Source organism: Trachemys scripta, chromosome 18, assembly GCF_013100865.1.
Source record: "Trachemys scripta elegans isolate TJP31775 chromosome 18, CAS_Tse_1.0, whole genome shotgun sequence".
In the NCBI taxonomy this organism is placed as follows: domain Eukaryota; kingdom Metazoa; phylum Chordata; order Testudines; family Emydidae; genus Trachemys; species Trachemys scripta.
Genome location: NC_048315.1, coordinates 19587050 through 19607271, shown reverse-complemented (window position 1 = coordinate 19607271; position 20222 = coordinate 19587050). Strand labels below are relative to the sequence as shown.

General features: G+C 53.6%; 1 protein-coding gene across 1 annotated transcript in view; it reads left to right on the top strand.

The window, feature by feature from the left end:
- The first annotated feature begins 4439 nt into the window (after positions 1–4439).
- Positions 4440–20222, top strand: part of SRRM3 (serine/arginine repetitive matrix 3) — a 173005-nt gene continuing 157222 nt past the window's right edge. The window contains exon 1 of the mRNA XM_034752981.1: positions 4440–4555. The gene's annotated coding sequence lies outside the window, so the exon portion shown is untranslated. The remainder of the gene's footprint in view (positions 4556–20222) is intronic.

Sequence of the window (20222 nt, the reverse complement as noted above, 5' to 3'; positions counted from 1 at the left end):
CCACTTCAACAATCCCTGGCTGGAGAATGGCTCTTTAGAGGCTGTGGTTGGATGTAATTTAGAGTAACCCTGAGGTTGCTCTAAGTTACATCAGGTGTCAAACCAGCCTGTGGCAGCCCTGGGCATCAGGGGGAGCACAGGATTGAGCCCAAATACTTTGCCGTCCTCTGGCACCATCCAGCCAGGGATCTCAAGGGAAATGGTAATGAATTAAGCCTCACTACTGCCCTTGTTTAGTATCAGTATCTTCATTGTACATTTGGGGAAACTGAGGCACGGAAAGGGGTGGTGATTTCCAGGGGTAGAATCCAGGCCTTCTGACAGCCAGTCATGCGCTTGAACTGCAATCCTGTGCCTCCCTTAATAGCCAGGACCAGGAAGTAATGTCTGTGATTGCTCATCCCGAACAGTCGCATTACCTCCCCGGATTAAGTTTTTAAAAACGTGATCCATTACTGTCATCCGTGCCTTTAAATCAGGAATCCCGTGGCACCTCGTTAGCCGGTGTAATCAGTTACTTTCACAGCCCTGGCAGGGGCGAGTTTCAGGCATAAGCTGGCTCTTAGTGACGGACAGGCAGGAGGGCAGCGGGGCAGCCCCAGTGTCCCTGAGGTTAAAGAAAGAGCTTTGGCCCATCCATTGATCAGCAAGAGGTTTTCCCCAAGAGCCTCTTCTTGCGGTAGTTGCTTTCAGGCTTGGCTCATTCTAGGACTAAGGGCACCAGGCTTCGGGCCTGTATCGTGAATTTCCATAAAGCGTTCTGGGCTGCACGGGTGTTTTTAACACTTCAGTTCCTGCAGTGCCTAGGTGCTAGGGCCCTACTGTACCAAGTGCTGTATAAACGCATAGTAAGTGCCAGTCCTGCTCCAAGTTGGTATCTATCGACGGTAGTTACACGGTCCTGCTACCACAGAATCTGAACACTTCCTAATCTTCAGCATATTCAGCCCAGCCCAGCCGTCAGATATGGGAGTGAGGCAACAGCCCAGATCTTCAAAGGCTAAGCTCAACGGGAGTTACATAACTTTGGAGATCTGAGCCTAAGTGACTTGACCAGGGTCACAGAGGCAGACTATGGCAGAGCAGGGAATTGTAACCAGGTCTTCCAAGTCCCAGGCTAGTCCCATCCTTCCTCTCTGCATTATATAAAGGAGGGTAGTTAGTGCTGCTGGAATTGTTAGTCTGGTTTAGTGGTTCGAATCCAAACAAACGGAACAGAAAAATCTCCCATGCATATCCGAATCGTTAAATGCCTTTGTTCTACCTCTGCCACTGACTTCCTATGTGACTTTTGGCAAGTCCCAAGAGGCCAAAGTTTTCCAAGGTGATTAGTGATTTTTGGGTGCTCGGATTTTTTGGGGCACCCAGCCTGAGAGACAATGCCAGACTGCCGGAGGGCAGGCCCCTTCACGGGGCTCAGGTGGAACACCCAAAATTACCAGTCACTTTGGAAATTCTTGGCCTGCATCTCTCTCTGTCTCAGTTCTCTAGCTAAAAAATGGCTCTTACCTTGTTAGATTGTAAACTCTTCAGGACAGAGACTGCCTGTTACTGTGTGTACGTACAGCGCATAGCATGGGGTGGTCCTAAATCTCAGTTGAACCTCTGGTTGCTACCATCAAACAATACTACTACTACTACTACTACTAATTCTAGCCAAGGGGCCAGATTGTCAGCCGGTGTAAACTGAAGTCAATGCTTTACACCAGCCGAGGATTGGCCCAGTGAATTTACTGGGAGGTTTCAGAGTAGCAGCCGTGTTAGTCTGTATCCGCAAAAAGAAGAACAGGAGTACTTGTGGCACCTTAGAGACTAACAAATTTATTAGAGCATAAGCTTTCGTGGACTACAGCCCACTTCTTCGGATGCGGGCTGTAGTCCACGAAAGCTTATGCTCTAATAAATTTGTTAGTCTCTAAGGTGCCACAAGTACTCCTGTTCTTCTTTTTGCGGATACAGACTAACACGGCTGCTACTCTGAAACCTCCCAGTAAATTCACTGGGCCAATCCTCGGCTGGTGTAAAGCATTGACTTCAGTTTACACCGGCTGACAATCTGGCCCCTTGGCTAGAATTAGTAGTAGTAGTAGTAGTAGTATTGTTTGATGGTAGCAACCAGAGGTTCAACTGAGATTTAGGACCACCCCATGCTATGCGCTGTACGTACACACAGTAACANGTACTTGTGGCACCTTAGAGACTAACAAATTTATTAGAGCATAAGCTTTCGTGGACTACAGCCCACTTCTTCGGATGCGGGCTGTAGTCCACGAAAGCTTATGCTCTAATAAATTTGTTAGTCTCTAAGGTGCCACAAGTACTCCTGTTCTTCTTTTTACTGGGAGGGACGTTTTGGAAATAACCAATCTGAAGGGACTAGAGACTGCTTGTGGAAAAGTGAATTATGGGCTTGCAGTTGTGAGCGTTCGCACCAGGGAACCGAGACGTGCCACCAGACCGACACGTGCCAGCCAAACAGCTGAGAGTTTGCACGCTTGCAGCTCGCTGCTCACAAACAAGCTTCCAACTGGGAGTTGTTCACAGGAATGATTGAGCAAATCATTTCAAATAACAGTGGATGCTGGGAAATGTTAATCAGTTTGTGACCAGAAGCAGGCAAAACCCCATCCTCACGCCTCGCTCTTCTCTGGATGCCTGGGTTCCACTCCAGCACTGCCACCGACAAGCCAAGTGACAGTATTTTTTTAAATGTTTATTTCTATTGTGGTAGCACCATCATAGACCAGAGACCCATCGGACTGGGTGCAATACAGAAATGATTCCTGCCCTGAGCAGCTTATAATCTAAATCCAAAAAAAGTCTTTAAAAAAGGCCTTGTGCAAATCAGAGGTGCCTCCATTTCCTCCTCTATGAATAAGGGCAACAGTGCTTTCCTTACCATGCCGGTGGCTTTATTCTGTGAAGTGCTTTGAGATCCTCAGATGAAAGGCGCTATGGCAGGGAAGTGCAAAGTAGTATTATATTTATTATTTGTCTAAGTAGCCCCTAGGGGCCCCAGTCCGGCGCAGGACCCCCACTGGGTAAGTGCTATACAAACACTGAACAAAGAGATGGTCCCTGCCCGGAGAGTTGTTAACCTCCTAAATACCAGGATCTGCGTCTCTTCTGCAACTGCTAAATCAGGATTCAAACCTGCAACCACTTGCAGACAAAATACAGCACTGTCTGCTGCTCCCCCAAGGCCCTGCTGTCATGGAGTGTGGGGGAGTCAGGGCCCTGCACCCCCACTTCCTGCGATTCACCCGGACTCTCAGTAAAACAGAAGATTTATTGGATGACAGGAACACGGCCCTAAACAGAGCTTGTAGGTACAACCAGGACCCCTCAGTCAAGTCCTTCTGGGGGCCAGGGAGCTTAGACCCTCAGTTCTGGGGTTTCCTCCATTTCCCCAGCCAGCTCCAAAACTGAAACCCCCTCCAGCCTTTGTCCAGGTTTCCGGGCAGAAGGTGTCACCTGGGCCCAACCCCCCTCCCGGGCTCTCATGTTACATGCTCAGGTATCGTCCCTCAAGGAAAGTCTCCCATCCCACACACAGTCCCAGTAAAACTCCCCTGCAACATTCCCAGGTCAGTACTCCCCACTCCCTGCTGCATCGCACCTGCACCATTGTTATAGCATGTCGTTAGCTTGGGTTGGCCGCCCTGAAAAACATTTTGCACCCCATTTCTCCCTTGGAGCCGGCGGGCATTTAGTGGGATCTCTTCATTTGGGTTGCCAGCCGGGGGCCGATTTGTGGCGCTGTCCCATAAAAGCCTCCGCCTCTGGAAACTGCTCGCTCTCATTTCCATTCTAGGGTCTTCTTTTCCCTCGATCTCACTTTTCTGCCCTAAAACTCCCACCGCGCAGCAGTTTTCCTGCAAAGTCAGGTGCAGCCAGTGACATGCTTTGCAAAAACCAGAGGGGTAGCCGTGTTAGTCTGAATCTGTAAAAAGTAACAGAGGGTCCTGTGGCACCTTTAAGACTAACAGAAGTATTGGGAGCATAAGCTTTCGTGGGTAAGAACCTCACTTCTTCAGATGCAAGTCAGTGAGGTTCTTACCCACGAAAGCTTATGCTCCCAATACTTCTGTTAGTCTTAAAGGTGACACAGGACCCTCTGTTGCTTTTTGCAAAAACGGATCTGTGTCTGTGTGTGTGTGTGTGTGTCTGTGTGTGCGGGGGGGAGGGGATCCTGTTTTGCTGCATCAGCCCCTCCTGGGCTCCAGGTGGCCCTGTGGCAGAGGATGTGGTGAGCAGGCGACTTTCTTGCATGAGGACGGGAGGCCTGCTCAGTGGTGCTGAGCTGTCCAGCATTTCAGCATTGCATTGAGCACAGGCTGCAAAAGGGATTCAGGGACAGGTGCTGGGAAGAGGGGTGGGGAGGCCAGGGAGAGCCCTACAGGGGGTAGGGTGGGAAGGAGGGAGAGGGATCGAGGGGGATCCGGGAGGAAGGACAGCAGGAGAAGAGAGACGAGCACAAACCCAGCAGCAGAGACTGGCAGGGACACAGCCAGCCTGCAAAGCACAAGCCAGCCACGCAGGAGTCTCCGGCGAGGTAAGGCGGGCAGGGCCCGCTGGCTGGCCTGGATGGAGCAGGGGGGCGCGTGGGGATGGATGCTGCGAAAGCTTTGTTGGAGCAGAGCCATGGTGGTGGCTGGGGGGAGGGAGATGTATTTTGGCTGTGATCCCATCTGTTGTGTATTTGTAAGGGCATGGGTTTTTTTTTCTCTTTCCGACGGAGCAGTCGGTGTAGGTGGGGCAGGGGGAGGAGGCCGTTGTTCTGTCTCCGAGGAGTCCTGGGGGAAGGGGGCCAGGCATTCGGATTAACAATACTTCGCCTGCACGTGGGTTTGCGGGTCTTTCGTTACACCCATGGGTTGGGTTGAGGCTGCCGAGGTCTGCTGGGTCCAGAGGGGCATAGATCACCTTTGCTGCTGGAAAAAGGCTGAGATGCCAGCCGGGAGAGGTGCACGCTCCAGAGAGAGACTCTCCAATTTCTAACTACAGCAGTTTTACGGCTCCCCTTTGCAGCGTGGCCGGGAGAGAAGGACATCCAGCTCTTCTCCTTGAATGGATAAAGCAAAGAAAGCAAGGTTGCCTGTGGGCAGGGATGGAATGGCTCAGGGGACCAGGTCATTCCCTGCTAGGGAAGAGAAAGGTTGCTAAGCCAAGACTGTACCCCTGGGTTCAGTCCTAATAGTCCCCACTCACCCTAGGTGGTGTTTAAACCCCAGCAGCTTCGGAGGAGCACGTTGCTCGGGAATTTTTTTTTTTTGTACCTGGAATGTGATTCTCTCACCCGGTGAAAGAGTTTAGAGCAATGCCAGCAGCTCTTCTAAAAACCAAGAGGGACGGGCGAGGAGTAGTGGGGGGCAGGGGGATGCAGGTAAGAGGGGCCCACTGCCTTCTTAGCAGTGTCTTGCACTTCTGTCTCTTGGAGCTGGGGAATTGGACTCTTCTAATTGCCTTTGTGTGCTGCTCTCCAGTTTAGCTGGTGGGAGGGCTGGAGCAGTGGGGGTAGCTAAGAGGAAGTTTAGCAAATTTCAGGTTGGCGTGTGATCTTTCATTAATTAATTCATCCTGGAGCAGGGAGGGGCCTGACATTTTCCTAGGAAATTTTAGATTGCAGTTTGACTTTGTTTGTTGTTTTTTATTTGCACAGCAAATGGTTTCTCTTTAAAATAACGTGGTCTGGGTGTTTTGGGTTTACAGAATTGGGCTTTGAGACAGCTACCGCAGAACGGTTTACGTAAGTGAGGAATAGTTAGAGATTATCCTGCAAATATATCGAGACACATAGACCATGGCAACCTTTAGTCATGCAGTAACAATACAGTGGATACAGTAGAAATGCAGTACAGATATGTGTATGTCACTGTTTGGGGAATGAGTGTTAGATGATAGAACTGTGTGCGTGTGTGTGGTATATGTATGTAGATATATAATGTAAACACACATACACACACACACACACACACACACACACACACACGTTCTGAGATGTAGGTTTTCCTCTCCTTGCTTTAGAACAGGGGTCAGCAACCTGTCAGAAGTGGTGTGCCGAGTCTTCATTTATTCACGCTAATTTAGGGTTTCGCGTGCCAGTCATACATTTTAACGTTTTTAGAAGGTCTCTTTCTATAAGTCTTTAATATATAACTAAACTATTGTTGTATGTAAAGTAAATAAGGTTTTTAAGAAGCTTCATTTAAAATTAAATTAAAAGCAGAGCCCCCCGGACCGGTGGCCAGGAGCCGGGCAGCGTGAGTGCCACTGAAAATCAGCTCGCGTGCCGCCTTCGGCACACGTGCCAGAGGTTGCCTACCCCTGCTTTAGAAGATTGCTCCTTGGCAGGGTCCCATATCTAACATAGTGAGATCCAGACCTGTCCTGTGCTTGGCCTTTGCATGGACTGCTGAGGCGAAGGCTTTGAAATGCACCAGAACACCTTCGCCAGCCGCCTGAAGCCCCACGCTGTGCTGCTTGACTGGCTTATACGTAACTAGTGCCCGAGTCAGCTGGCCGGAGGGCTCCTCTGCGTGCCATCCAGCCTTCCCTTTGGATGTGTTCTTGCAACAGGAGTCCCTTGGCATCTGAAAGTGTGTGTGTGTGTGTGTGTGTGTGTGTGTGTGTGTCCTCCAGCTTCTCCTGAGCCCTGACTGTTGTGTGTGCCAAGGGCCCTAACCCCCCCAGTGACCCCAGGTATCAGGGGTTGTAATCTGCATGTTTCCCCTTGTTCTGGGCTGCACGTTTCCACCCTTCATAATCCCATGACCTGTCTCTCACGTGCAGACAACTTACATATGTGCGCACCTTGACACGTATGCACACCCTCCCTCACTCTCCCACGATCTCACTGCCACCACCTGCTTTGAACGACCCTTCCACTCCGCCTTGCAGCTGGGAGCCCAAGGAAGTTCCCCGGAGTGGCAGGGGATCTGCTGAGCTAGCGGCGAAGGAGGCAGAGGAAAAACGCAAGATGTTTCTTTCCATAGACTCCGAGCATCCCCAGCCAGAGACGGGAGAGTCTTATGCATGCTCCTTGGTCTCCTAAGAGAAAACGCTTCCCCTTCCCAGATAAGCCACTGGATCAACCGCTCCCCCAGATGGCTCTTCCACTGAGGAGGGTGCAACCGCGAACTCTATTCCCCTAGAGAAAGCCATGTGCCCTTGTAAGTCCAGGACTTCCCGGCAGACACTCTTATCTCTGGCCAGAGGGTGGCTGGACATGCTTAGAATCTATGGACAGAAGCAACGTCTCGCAGGTTTCCTCTGCGTCCCTGTGTGACTAGCCGGAACGACCTCCATGGCTTCTGAATGGGGCTTATTTCCGATGGTTGTGACTGCGAGGGAGAGACCGTGGGGCTTTTTAAAGCAAAGTTTACACCGATCTGCCTGTCCTTAAAAGGACATTTCCTCTTGTGCGTTTCCTCTCTGTGTCACGGGAGAAGCGGCAGAGTTCCAGACAGACTGCTTCTCAGAAAGAGACGCCGCACATTACCGGGCTCAGTGGCTGACGAGCTCTGGCCGGGGCTGTGCAGGTCAGACTCCATGACCAGAGTAGTCCCTTCTGGTGTTAAAATCTATGATCAGTGACCATCTGAGCTGCCACTGGACCATATAATTGTCTGTCTAGTGCCATAATGTACCTCCTACTGGACTGGACCAGGTGAATGATCCATCTTTGTTTGGTGTCCTGCCTTTTGCCAGCCCATAACCATGTCGATCTAGTCCCGTGTCCTGCCTCGTGCCAGATTGGAGCAGATCCCTGACCCCTCTGGTCAGAGCCGTCCTGGCCTGCCCGATGCAGGAGGTGAGATGAAATGATCGCAATGGTCCCTTGAAACCTGTGAATGTACTCTGCTTCTTTCCAGAGGGGAAGACAGCAGTGGTCTGTGTAGTCGGTTCCCCTGGCTCACGGAGCATAGCGCGATCAGCTCCTGGACACAGTGCTCTGTTTGCCTCTGCAGCACCCTGGGAGCTCCACAGGTTAATCAGAGGGTGAAGGAGCTTTTTCCTTCTTACTGCTTTTGAATTTGCTGCCTTTACATTGAAGGCAACGCTTCCTCTTCCTTGTTTCCTGGGAAGTGGGAGAGTAGCTCCCCTTTTAAGCTGGGCAATAACATAGTTTTCTTGTCCTCCTATTCCATGGGGCAAATACTGATTCCTGACCACCACCAGCCCCCTCGGGCCTGTACTTTCACGGGGGGAGTAACAGGCCTGGTTTTGCTCTCACCCCGCGACATGGCCTCGCTTAGCACCTTTCAGGCCCAAACGCCCCTGCTTCTCTCTTCCCCCCAGCATCTGTTCTCAGCTGGGAGAAGCGTATTAGTTTTGATTCTGTGTGTGCGCCGTAGAGGTAGGGGGCCATAGTTGATGGTTTGATATTTGGCAGCAGTGGGTTTTAAAAGAAGTTACCTGGGTGGATGGGAGTGTGGCTTAGCAGTCGGTTATTGTTGTTTCTGATTTGTATTTGCGGTAGCATCTAGAACCCCCAACCCAAGACCCGGGGCCCCTTTGTGCTAGGTGCTGTCCAGACAAATGACAGAGCAGCCAGTCCCATGACCCCGATGGCTCGTACCCTTCATGTCAGCCAAGGCGTGGCCGGTGGCTGAAACAGACGAATGGGCTGAGGGTGGGTTGAGAAGATGAGACCCATAAATCCAACTGAGCTTAGCAGGAAAGCAGAAGTCCTGGCTCGCCACTTGCATACCCTGGGCCAAATGGGAGTGAGGCAGAGGCACATGGCAGAGGTGGGTTTTAAGGGGCCTTCTGAGTATAAACAGGAGCCGTTGCCATGCGTGGGGAGGGTGGCATGGGACAGTATGAGCAACTTGGAGGAGAAGTGCCTAGGTAGGCAATTGAGGCCACTAGCACTGGCAGATAGGGGTTGGTGGCTTGATAAGGGGGGTAGTACTGACTGATAGGTTCCTGACATATGGCTTGCCCCATGTCCCACAATGGGTCAGGAATAGAAGTCAGCCCCTGAACTAACCACAAGCCCATACTACCCCCCCCCATAAACTACAAAGTGTGCAAGAGGGTGTTATTACCAGGCACAAGGGGGTCTTGGATTTAAGATGAGAATGACAAGGTATAGCATTTATACATGAATTTATTTTCAAAACCCCTCTTAGACATCAGCTAGGCCTCTCTGCGAGGTAGGTGTGCAAACATTACAGTCCAGCGTGTACCGATGGGGAAACTGAGGCACGGGGGGCATTAATGCAATATTTTCAAAGGTGACCGTTAAGGGGGAGTCTCCATTTTTGGGTGCCCAACTTGAGACCGCGAGAGCCTGATTTTTCAGAAGCACTGAGCACCCACCACTCTGACCAAAGGCAAGGAGATGCCATTTCTTTCATGTGATCCTCGAGGCCATCATCTCAGTTAACCAATGGAACAACTCGCCAAGGGTGGGAGTGAATTCTCCGTCACTGGCAACTGTTAAATCCAGGTGTTTCTCTAACATGGCTGCTCTAGTTGACGGGAATTCTCGTGGGGCCATTCTCGGGCCTGGGTTATACAGGAGGTCAGATTAGATGACCGCAGTGGTCCCGCCTGGTCTTGGAATCAACAAGTCAGAGCCTTTTATCTCCTTGCCCTCTGCTCTAACCCTGCTCCAATGCTCAGTACCCCAGCAGTATTGTGCTACTGCGCACAGGCGGGTCTCTGAAGTTCCTTGCTTGACCCCCAGTTCAGGGCCGCCCTTACGCACTTTCCAGGCTGCCCTGATAGGCCGATTTAGGAAAGCATCCCCCATGTGCTGTCCAAACCTCCAAATAAAAACCTGACTATGAACCATGTGTGTCAAAGGCTGCGGGGTTAGGAGCGCTGTCCTGTTTAACAGGAAGGATAATCTGTCTAAGGTGGGTATCTGCGCAGCTCACCGCATTTAATGTATCGATGCTGCCAACACCCCAGGGGTAGGGTAGTGATGTTATCCCCATTTTACAGATGGTGAACTGAGGTGCCCTAACCACTAGCCCATCCTCCACCTCTTCTTTGGGGCTCAGGTGTTCCTGCTCTTGGCAGAACTTTGCTGTAGTCGGCTGCCATTCTAAACCCATGTGGGGCTTGGCAGCTGGCCAGGCTGCGTGTGACAGCCGTGGAGATCATTACAGGTCGTCCGATGGTACGGACCAGGGTTCCCTGCCCCCACTCGCATATCCCATCCCATCCCTCCCCTCTTGACAGGTGGCATGTAAAGTTATATAATGGCATCAGCCCAGGAATAGCCGCCTCTGTTACGTAACTGTAATCAATGGGAGGTGCAGGCAGAGGGTGGGAGCCACCTCTGGGGGGGGGGGAGCGTTTTGCTGTGGGGGGGAGGAGGGTTCAGCACCAAGCCTGTTCTGACGCAGACCTCCGGGCCGAGTTCATCGTGACAAGGAGTTGTCACTTGTCAGAGGAGAACCCAGAAAGTTGATGGAGGGAGAGCAATCGTCACAGACTTGATAGACATGCTGGGCTGCAAGGGACCCCACGAGGTTATTCCTCCCGGCCCCAGCACGGTCTTTTCGCCAGCGGGTGGAATTTACTGCAGCAATGTCTCTTCTGCCCCTGTGGTACGCGAGTGCCAGGCTGGGGGTCTGTTTGCTTGCACGTCCGTGTGCTCTGATCCCCTGCTGCCGAGCTTGGAAATCCCTTAGGCGGGAGGGGGTTAGCTCCCTGGGGCAGAGCTTCCTTTAACACAACATGGGAACGAAGCGTGGCGGATGGGCGCTCGCTGGCCGGCCCTGGAGACTGAAGGCCTCTTGGCCACAGAACAGGCCCAGCATGGGCAGGAACAGCAGTGACGCTGTGCAGGGGGAGGAAGAAAGGTCCAGTGGTTAAAGCGCTAGCCCGGCCCTCCACTAGACCTGGGTTTGCTTCCTGCTGTGACACAAACTCCCTGTCCGACCCTGAGTAAGTCACCGAGTGCCTCAGTTCCCCATCTGTGAAATGGGGTTAATAGCCGTGCCTGCGGCGAGGATAAAGACACTAATGGCTGGAAGGTGCTACGGGGGTGAGGGACGCTCTAAGTAGATAGGCAGCAGTTCCGCCACCATGCCAAGAAGGTAGCTTCTTGTTGGGGGTCTAGTCACCCCTTGAAAGGGGACCAATAGCAGAGACAGATTCTGCCACCGGAGACCCCCCCCCGCCTCATTCACAGAGGCTACTGAATAGCTGCCAGCCGCCCATGAGGCCTTGTGGTCATTGCTGACCTGCCCTGGATTTGAGTGATTGACCTAGAGGTGAAAGGGTCTATGTTCCCTCCCACAACCTCTGCAGCCTTCAGATACCCCTGACGCGGCTCCCCTGGGGCCCAGCATCCCAGTTCAGTGGAATTACCATCCCCAGGAAGCAGCTGCCTTTGCCGGTTGTCAGCGTTGCTCTGAAGTGAGGCCCGGGCACGGTGGGTTTCACCCTGACTTAGTGGGGGAACGGTTCCCCCTGTCACGCTGGGCTGCCCCTGCAATGTCTGGCCAGCCAGGCATTTCCCAGGGCTTGTTTGCACTGGGGCCTGAGGGCAAACAATGGAACAAGTCAAGGGCCTGAGCTCAGAGGCGCTGCGTGCTCCCAGCTGGAGTTGCTGGCCCTCTCTGCCACTGGCCCAATAATCCATAGCCCTTCTACACCACAATGCGTCTCCCTGGTGCGTTGCTAATGTTCACATCCCTCTTCTGGGGGAGGCACGAGAGGGGTATTACTTGCCTGTGAGCACCTGTGTATGTCACATCCGTGCTACACACAAGTATGTAGACCACGTGTATCTATAGGTCCATGTCTGTGTGCGCACACCACAGGCAGGTGTGGTCAAGAGTGTGTTCATCACATGCATGTGCATATTCTTGTGTGTGCCCAAGAACCGGTGTGAGGCATTAATCCAGTACTTGAGGAACTGCTGTGTTTGTCAAAGGAATTGCCCCATGGCTATTCTGTTAAGCTCAGGGCTGGTCTCCTCTGGGAACCTACTTCGGCATAGCTGTGTCCCTCAGGGGTGTGAAAAATCCACAGCCTGACAGACGGAGCTGTTCTGACCTAACCCCCAGTGTGGACAGTGCTAGGTCGACAGAAGAATTCTGCAGCCTTTCGGGGAGGTGGATTTAGTCTGCAGAAGAGAAGAGTGAGGGGGGATTTGATACCTGAAGTGGGGTTCCAAAGAGGACGGAGCTCGGCTGTTCTCAGTGGTACCAGATGATAGAACAAGGAGCAATGGTCTCAAGTTGCAGAGGGGGAGATTTAGATTGGATATTAGGAAACACTTTTTCACTAGGAGGGTGGTGAAGCACTGGAATGGGTTACCTAGGGGGGTGGTGGAATCTCCTTCCTTAGAGGTTTTTAAGGCTTGGCTTGACAAAGCCCTGGCTGGGATGATTTAGTTGGTGTTGGTCCTGCTTTGAGCAGGGGGTTGGACTAGATGACCTCCTGAGGTCCCTTCCAACCCTGATATTCTATGATTCTATGATTAAGTACAGCAGCAGGAGAAGCCCTCGTGGTGGTGGTGGAGGGTGTGTCTGTGCTGCATCGTTTTAAAGGTAGACATTGCCACCGTGGTTGTATTACCAAGAAGGTTCTCGTGGATTGGAACTGAAGTCTGGGTTTAAACTGAGCTGGTGAGAACGCTCAGCGAGGCCTTTGGGGTGGGAGGTTCCTCTGTCTGGCACATGTTTGCCCAGTTACAGTAGTGGTGCGTTCACATGGCTGATGGCACGTGGGTACACAGGGCTGGTTCCAGACCCTCACTATGGGTAGGAGGGGTAGAAGAAGCCGTTCATACTGACAGCTTTGAGTGAAAGGGCCAGTCATTTTTCCATGTCCAGTAACAACCGGGGTGCGTAGAGTGTTTGACGTCCCAGGCGCTCTGGAGAGAGTTGTCACTGCAGGACGTGAGGATGGGCTGGGAGACCACGGAAAGATTCTGCAGTAAGGACAGTGCCCACTTGTGGTGTTTAGCACTCAGGAGAGACTCGACCAACGCACGCGCTCGCTGTGAAGTCCTTGATTCCAGTGCTGGGGAGATTGCCTGCTGCTAGTGCCGGCTGCGTCTGGCCGTTAGGGACCACGTTAGGAGAGCAAGGATGAGCTGTTCAGCTGGGGTAAATCTGCATGTCACCCCTCAAGTCAAAGGAGCCTTGCAGAATCTGTCCCTAGTTCGCTTCAACAGCCACCTCTCAGTTCCTCCAGGCAAGGAAAAGGCAACTTCCCAGGAAGAAGCTGAGGGGGTTTTGTTTGCACAGGATCATTTACCATTTCCTGTCCCTTCTTTGGCACTTGGCGTATCCTCGGGCTGGCTGGGAGAGAGGCAAAGCACACCGGGAGAGGAGGGGACTCCATGCACGCATGGCCCATGGCCCCAGGCGGAGAGAGGTGGGCGAAGGAATCTGGGGGAAACATTCTGTGTTAGGCCAGGCCCCTCCGTTCCAGCTCTGTCGACACAGTTCATACCCGGCCCGTAGCACTGCCCCATTCTCCACAGCTCTGCCATAATGCCCCCGTTTGGACTTTCAGCACCCCCAAACCCAGCTGTGCTCATGCCTGTCTGTCCTGTAGCCCCCCGTGAGTCCATAGCATTTAAGGCCAGATCATCCAGGTCATCTGCTGTATACCACCCGTCACTCGGACGCTAAACCCAACAAAATCCATCCCTGGCCTTTCCCCAGCTCTGCCCGTGCCCCTCTAGCCTGTCCCTCCCCCAGCCCCACTATTCCCTTCCTGGCATCTATGGAGCAGAGATTCCTAGTTACGCTGAGTCAGGCTTCGTAGCACAGTGATTTGGCAAGATGCATAAACAGGGATTGGACTGAGAGCTGCCAGCCTGCGATCCCCATGTAGCCGCTGGAACCCAGGGCTGGGCGGGTGAATGGCTAGTGTCTGGCAAAAGGCACCTTGTGACACTATGGGTAGGAGCTGAGCCATGCGCCCCGGCATGATTCGAAGGCTGGAACTTAGAAGAAGGTTTCTAACCACCGGAGGGGCGAGGTTCTGGAAGTGCTGCTCCGTAGGCGTTGTGGGGGAGAGAACCGGATTTGTTTTAAGAGAGAGCTGGGCAGATTTCTGAGTGTGATTGTGTAACGGGTTTGCCTGTGAAGGTAGGAGGCAGCAGCTCTGGGGCTCACTTCCTGTTTGTCTTGCGTTCTTAAATCGCATGCGTCGTGGCTTCAACCAGCTCCTGCAGGGATCCCCCTGCCCCAGTGTATTCTGGTTTGGGGGTTTCTCTGAAGCATCAGGAATGGCCATGGCTGGAGAGGGGACATTGGGTGGGAGGGCTTGGCTGGCTGATTCTTGCTCACATGCTCAGGGTCTAACTGGTCGCCATGTGGGTTCCCCAAGTCAAATTGGCAGTGACTGGGAGGGGTGATGGGGGGTTCGCCTTCCTCCGTAGTGGGGGGTGACTTGCTGGGATTCTCTGATTCTCTCTCACTTAATTCCCTGCCATTGCGGGAGCCTCAGGCACTGCTGCCCTCAGCCTGTCCTATTCTCTGCCTGTGGCATGTAATACTCGAGTCTCCTGGGGGCTGTGATACTTGGTCTCCCTTCGGCGGGTGGGGGTGGGGGTGGTGGACTGTGCTAGACCGGGGGTCAAACTAGATTCTCTGGGGGCTCCGTCTGGCCTTAAACTCTGTGCCCCTCTGGCTCTCACAGCTGCTGGAGCGAAGCCGGGCAGGCCTGGCGTGAGGGGCGAGGAGCAGGTGTTCCCTGCACTCCTGCCATCTACCGACGTCGCATCCTCCGGGTGCGCTCGGAGCCCCCCCCGTGTCGTCTGGACGAGCTCCCACCGAGGCGCATAATGCTGGCGATTCAGCAACTCCGAGGACAGGTTTGGGATGGGCCTCGCTCCCCTCCCGGACTGGCATAGGCAGGGGCGAGGGCCGGTGGCTTGCTGGCGGTGCTGGGCCTCCCCAGCGGGGCCAGTGGGAGCTGTGTGTGCCAAGGCTGGAGCGAGTCTGGGGAACAGCTCGGGCTTGAGAGGCTGCCCGGTTACCATGGCACCAGCAGACTGTTCTCCGGGGCTTTCGTATGTGGCACACCAGCTTGTGATTGCTAGCGGCACTTGGAGAGGGGAGAGGGACAAGGGTGGGAGGGGAGCTCTGCCCAGCTCACCTGGCTGCAGCCCTGGTCCCCTGTCCTGAGGGAGCCCCCTCCGCACCCGACCCCGTTAGCCCTGTCCCATGGGAGCCCCCCACTGCCCATATCCTGGGGAGCCCCCCCACCCGACCTTGTTAGCCCTATCCCATGGGAGCCACATCCTAGGGGAGCCCCCCACCTGACGCAATTCGCCCTGTCCCAGGAGAGCCCCCCCACTACCCACATCCTGGGGGAGCCCCCCACCTGACCCCATTATCCCGGTCCCAGGAGAGCCCTTCCATTACCCCATATACTGAGGGAGTCCTCCACCCACCCCAGTTAGTTCTGTCCTGAGGGGACCCAGGGCCGGTGCAAGGATATTTTGCACCCTAGGCAAAACGTCCACCTTGCGCCCCCCCTCCCTCCGCCTCTCCCCCCGAGCATCACTTATTATAAACTTTCAAAAACGAATACTGAATAATGTGGCATTGTTCATTAGAATTAATACACGTTCGGCTTGAAAATTTATTAATTTTATTATTTAGTCTACATATTTAATGAAAATAAATTGGCCTTGGGTCTCCTGCACATGGCTAGAGTCCCTCCTCCTCCCCCCCGCAATGTATCTGGAAAGGGCTGTTTTGGGGATCAGAGCACAGAGCTGGGAGTCAGGATCTGGCTTCTATTCTCCAGCTTGGCACCAACTCCCTGGATGACTTCAGGCAAGTTACTTCCCCGTTCTGAGCTTCAGCGCCCCCCAGTGCCAAGGTGTGAAATGGTTCCTTGCTCCTGGGCTGGAAAGTGCAATGCAGGCGGGAGAGGGGGGTCTGACGGCCTGTCTTCCCCACAGGTGTGAGACGAGGACAGAGTTCCAGCCTCCGTCATGACCGTCCCGGTTGCTTTATTCTGCCCCACGCCAATGGCTGCTGAAGCCCCTTACTCAGAGAGCTCTGGCCCAGGGCAGAGGCATCAGTGTCATTCTGGGCTTGATTTTCAGAGAGGCTGAGCACCTGCGGGTCCCCCGATGTCTGTGGGAACTCCAGAGTTCTCAGGACTTCTGAAACTCAGGGCAATTTATTTCGAATGCTGGGCCAGGACTGAGCCCGAGGGGCAGGGAGTTGGCATTTGGGGCGGCAGACGGCGCCCTGCCCCCTATGGGAGCTGAAGTTCTTATGGGCGGCGCTAGGGTATTGGGGCACGTCGTCCATCCGTCAGCCTGGAGAGCCGCTGCTGCTAGGGGATGTGTCAGCTGAGGGGGCGGAGCCTCCCTGGGAGGGGGCGGGACTGGCACGCCACCTGCCTTGTAGAAGGAAATACAAGAGCCCATTAATTACAATACCTCAGTGCACCTGCTGGGCTGGGAAGAGGCTACACAAACAACGCTTACAAAGCAGACCAGTTTCCCTACCGCTGGGGAAAACAGAGGCACAGCAAAACGAAGTGACTTGCTCCAGGTTACAGGGGGCCAGCGACAGAGCTGGGTGTAGACACCTAGATCCCCAGTGCTGCGCCTGTAACCACTAGGCCACACACCCTCGCCGTGTTCCCTGCAGGGGCATCTCCCTGTGTTTTGCAGTGGCTCTGGGCCTGGATACCTGGGCTGCCCAGTCGTCCTCCCCAGCTCTTCCCTGGCTGCGTTGCGGGTGCTGCTCTGTGGGCATGTCTGCCCAGCACTCTAGCCCCGGCTGAGGCACAAGGGAGAGCTGACCGGATTTTCGCAGCATACCCTGGTGAGGCAGCGCCGTGGCTGCAATGGCAGAAGCACGGGTGTCGTGTGGCTGTGTTGTGGGGGGAGGAATGCTATGTGGACACGGCTTGCCCATGTGTGCCGTAACCAGGGTCGGACGCGAGCCTTGCTGTCGTTTGTAGCATCGTTTACAATTTCACGGCAGGGAGGGAGGCTCTGGGCACTAATTGGGGAGTGGAGGAAGGGGCTCTGTGCTGTTGGGGAATTTAATGGGAGGGGGAAGGGGAGCTTCCCCTAATGATTGTCGGCTGGCCTGTCGCACGGATATTTCATTGCTTTTTCTGCTGGTGGGGAGGGGGTGATCTATCTCCTCAACCCCCTTCTCCATCCAATTGCAGGAGCACGTGGGCTACCTTGATGGCTAGCCCAATGCACCCAGAGCACGGGCCAAGCTCCAGTGAATAGCAAGTTGCATGGTCGGTTTGGGAGCTAAAGGGCTCGCCCTCCCTGCAAGACTGGGGACTGCCCCATGTCTTAGGCAAAGCTGGGGCTAGTCAGAGCAGCATGTTACCACCAGACTAGCTGGGCGAGACAGGAAAGTGAGCCCCCAGCCCCCCCCCCCCATTAATGCTACCGACGCTGTTAACCCCTCGCTAACCATGCAGCGTTCATTGCATGCTCAGTGGCTCAACAAGATGTCACTGCTGAGCAGTGACTGATGGAAAGACAACAGGGTCCCTCCCAGAGCTCCGTAATCCAGCGCCCTGCCTTCTTCGTGCTCGAGGGAGGACACGGACGGCTTCAGGACATGGCAGGCCAGACCGTGCCTAGTGCTGCGTGGCTGTGCAATGGGACGGGAGGTGCAAGAGACCTTGCTCTGCTCCTGCACCGTTCTGCAGGGGGCAGGCGCCCGGCCGCCTGGCACGCTCCTGGTGTGCAAAGTCCAGGGGAACCCCAGCGTTGGCTTAGAGCCGTGTGTACAAACAGCCATTTCCAAGCTGCCTTGGTGGCATCCTCCCCATCCCTGTGACTCGGAGAGCCGGGACATTCATCATTGATGGCGTTAGATCAATTACATCAAGGACCCCAAACGGGAGCCATGGAGGGGGGCAGCCGGCTCGGCTTAGCCCGAACATAGCATGCCCACGCTGGGGAGAAGATAGGGGCCCTGCTGTAACCTCTGGCTTCCCGGCAGAGGTTTGGGGCCAGGGAGCAGCCCAGTGTGCATTGGCTGGTCTGAGCTGCTGTTTCTACCTGCATGGGGCCCGATCCTGAGCGTTGGCAGGTCCCGTGGGAACCAATGGGCGTGGCAGCTGCTCAGCCCCTCCGGTCAGGATCAGGCCCAGCGCGAAGCTGAGTTTGCCGCCCGCGTGCCCCAAGCTCTAGCCCTCTTATGTAATCCCCCTATAACTTCTTATATTTCTGGCATAAATCCCCCCATGCTATTTCCAGCCCTGTAATACATCCCTTCTTAGCATCTCTGCTGCTGACGTAAGCCCCCATCTTTATCCTGGCTCAGTTATAAAACCCCTCCCTAATGTCCAGCTCGGATCCCTCTCCCATTGCCCCAGTGGGCTTTCTGGCCTTAAACCCCCCCAAAATAGGGGACTTTGCATTGCTCAAATGGCCAGCAGCAAGCACTTTGTACCTGCAGTCACCTTCACTGAAGATGAAGCCCTGAATAGCACTTGTCATCCGAGGATCTCAAAGCACAACATTTACAGATGGGGAAACCGAGGCACGGCGTTACTGTGACCCGGCTGAGGTTTTGCTGTCAGTAGCAGAGCTGGGAATAGAGTCCCGCTGTGACTCCAATGCCTCTGCTCTCACCGTTGTCGCTGTTGTTAATAATAATAATAATGATATTGTGCTGTGAATGAATGTAGCGCTGCATGACTCAGTCCCGGCCATCCCACACTGCTGCGGAAGTCGGCTCAGCGGAAGAGTTGGGAAACGGTGCTGTGATAGCAGACTCGAGTGTGGGGCTGCTAATTGGGATTATATATATATATGGATATGTCGGATAGCGTTCCCCCACTGAAAGCGTGGGAGCCTCACCGTGGGGCTGTGTGTTTGCTGCCCCAAGCTGTATGCGTCGACGGCAGATGTTCGCACGAGGCCTGCTGCTGGATTGAAGGCAGCACGATCCCTGGGAAGTACCAGGCTGCTCTGGCCGTGTGTGGAGGAAGGCCGAGGATATTCCAGTAGCCGATTCCACCATCCAGTTGTGTAGTTAGGTAGATTTTGTCCATCCCCTTGATTTAATGAAAGTTTCCAGTGTATGGAACGATTTGTAAAAGGACCAGGCATTTGTATGGAAAATGAGAGCATACATAATTACATTAGACAAAAAGAGGAAACGAGATTTAGAAGGGATATATTTTTTTTACTTGGGCTACACGTGGAAGGTGCTCAGATACTATGGTGATGGGTGGCAGTATTAATCCTAAAGATAAACCCTCATGCTTCAGGGCATAAACCAGCCACTAACTGACAGTGGTCAGGAAGAAATGCTTCCAGGGTATTCTGTAGCTGTGAGATTTCTTGTCCCTTCCTCTCTAGCATCTGCTGCTGGCTACTGTTGGAGACAGGATACTGGATTGGGTGGACCCGGGATCTGATCAATGATTGGCAATTCCTATGGTGCTAGAGCATCCTCAAACCAAAGTTCTAGCCAGCTGCTTTGCGTAACTGGTAATAATAGCAGATTGCCTCTCTCTCTGCTGCTGTTCCACTGCCTGGTCCATGGGCAATGGATGGTCTCATGGCATAAAGCTATCCAGTCCTTTTGTTTAGAACATGGAGGTGTGGAGCCAGGACTCCTGGGTTTTATTTCTGGCTCTTCCAGTGACTTTACAGTGTGACCTTGGACAAGTCACTTAAATATTTCTGTGTCTGTTTCTCAGTCTCAGAAATGGGAACGATACTGAGATAACAGGGTTCGTCTTGCGCTCTCACATGTTTATTTCTCTATTTAATAATAATCATGTCATAAAATATCACGTTTCTAACTCTCTGCATTTCCATGGTACCTTTCATCGCAGGCTCTCCAAGCTCCCTAAGAATCATCCCCATTTTACAGATGGGGAAAGCGAGGCACGGAAAGACGTTGCTTGCCCAAATCCCACAGAGGGTCAGGAATAGAACCCAATCCCTCTCTAAAGGTCTAACCAGTAGACCCGTGGTTCTCAACCTTTCCCATACTGTGACTCCATGTTATGACGGAAAAAAGTTTTAGGACCCCTCTGCTCCCATCTAGCCTTAAAGAAAGGGAGGGTGGGTTTGCCTCCTCTGGACCCGTGTCTGACCCCCATGGTGGAGAACCCGTGCACTAGGCCATGCTGTGTGTGTTTGTATACATGCCTGGGAGAGTGATAGCTATACTTCTGGGCCAAAACAGCTGCTGGCGTGGAGGCTTCACTGCCTCCAGTGGAGTCACACCAGCAGGGAATTTGGCCCTTCTGGAGTTGCCTGTATAGGCCCA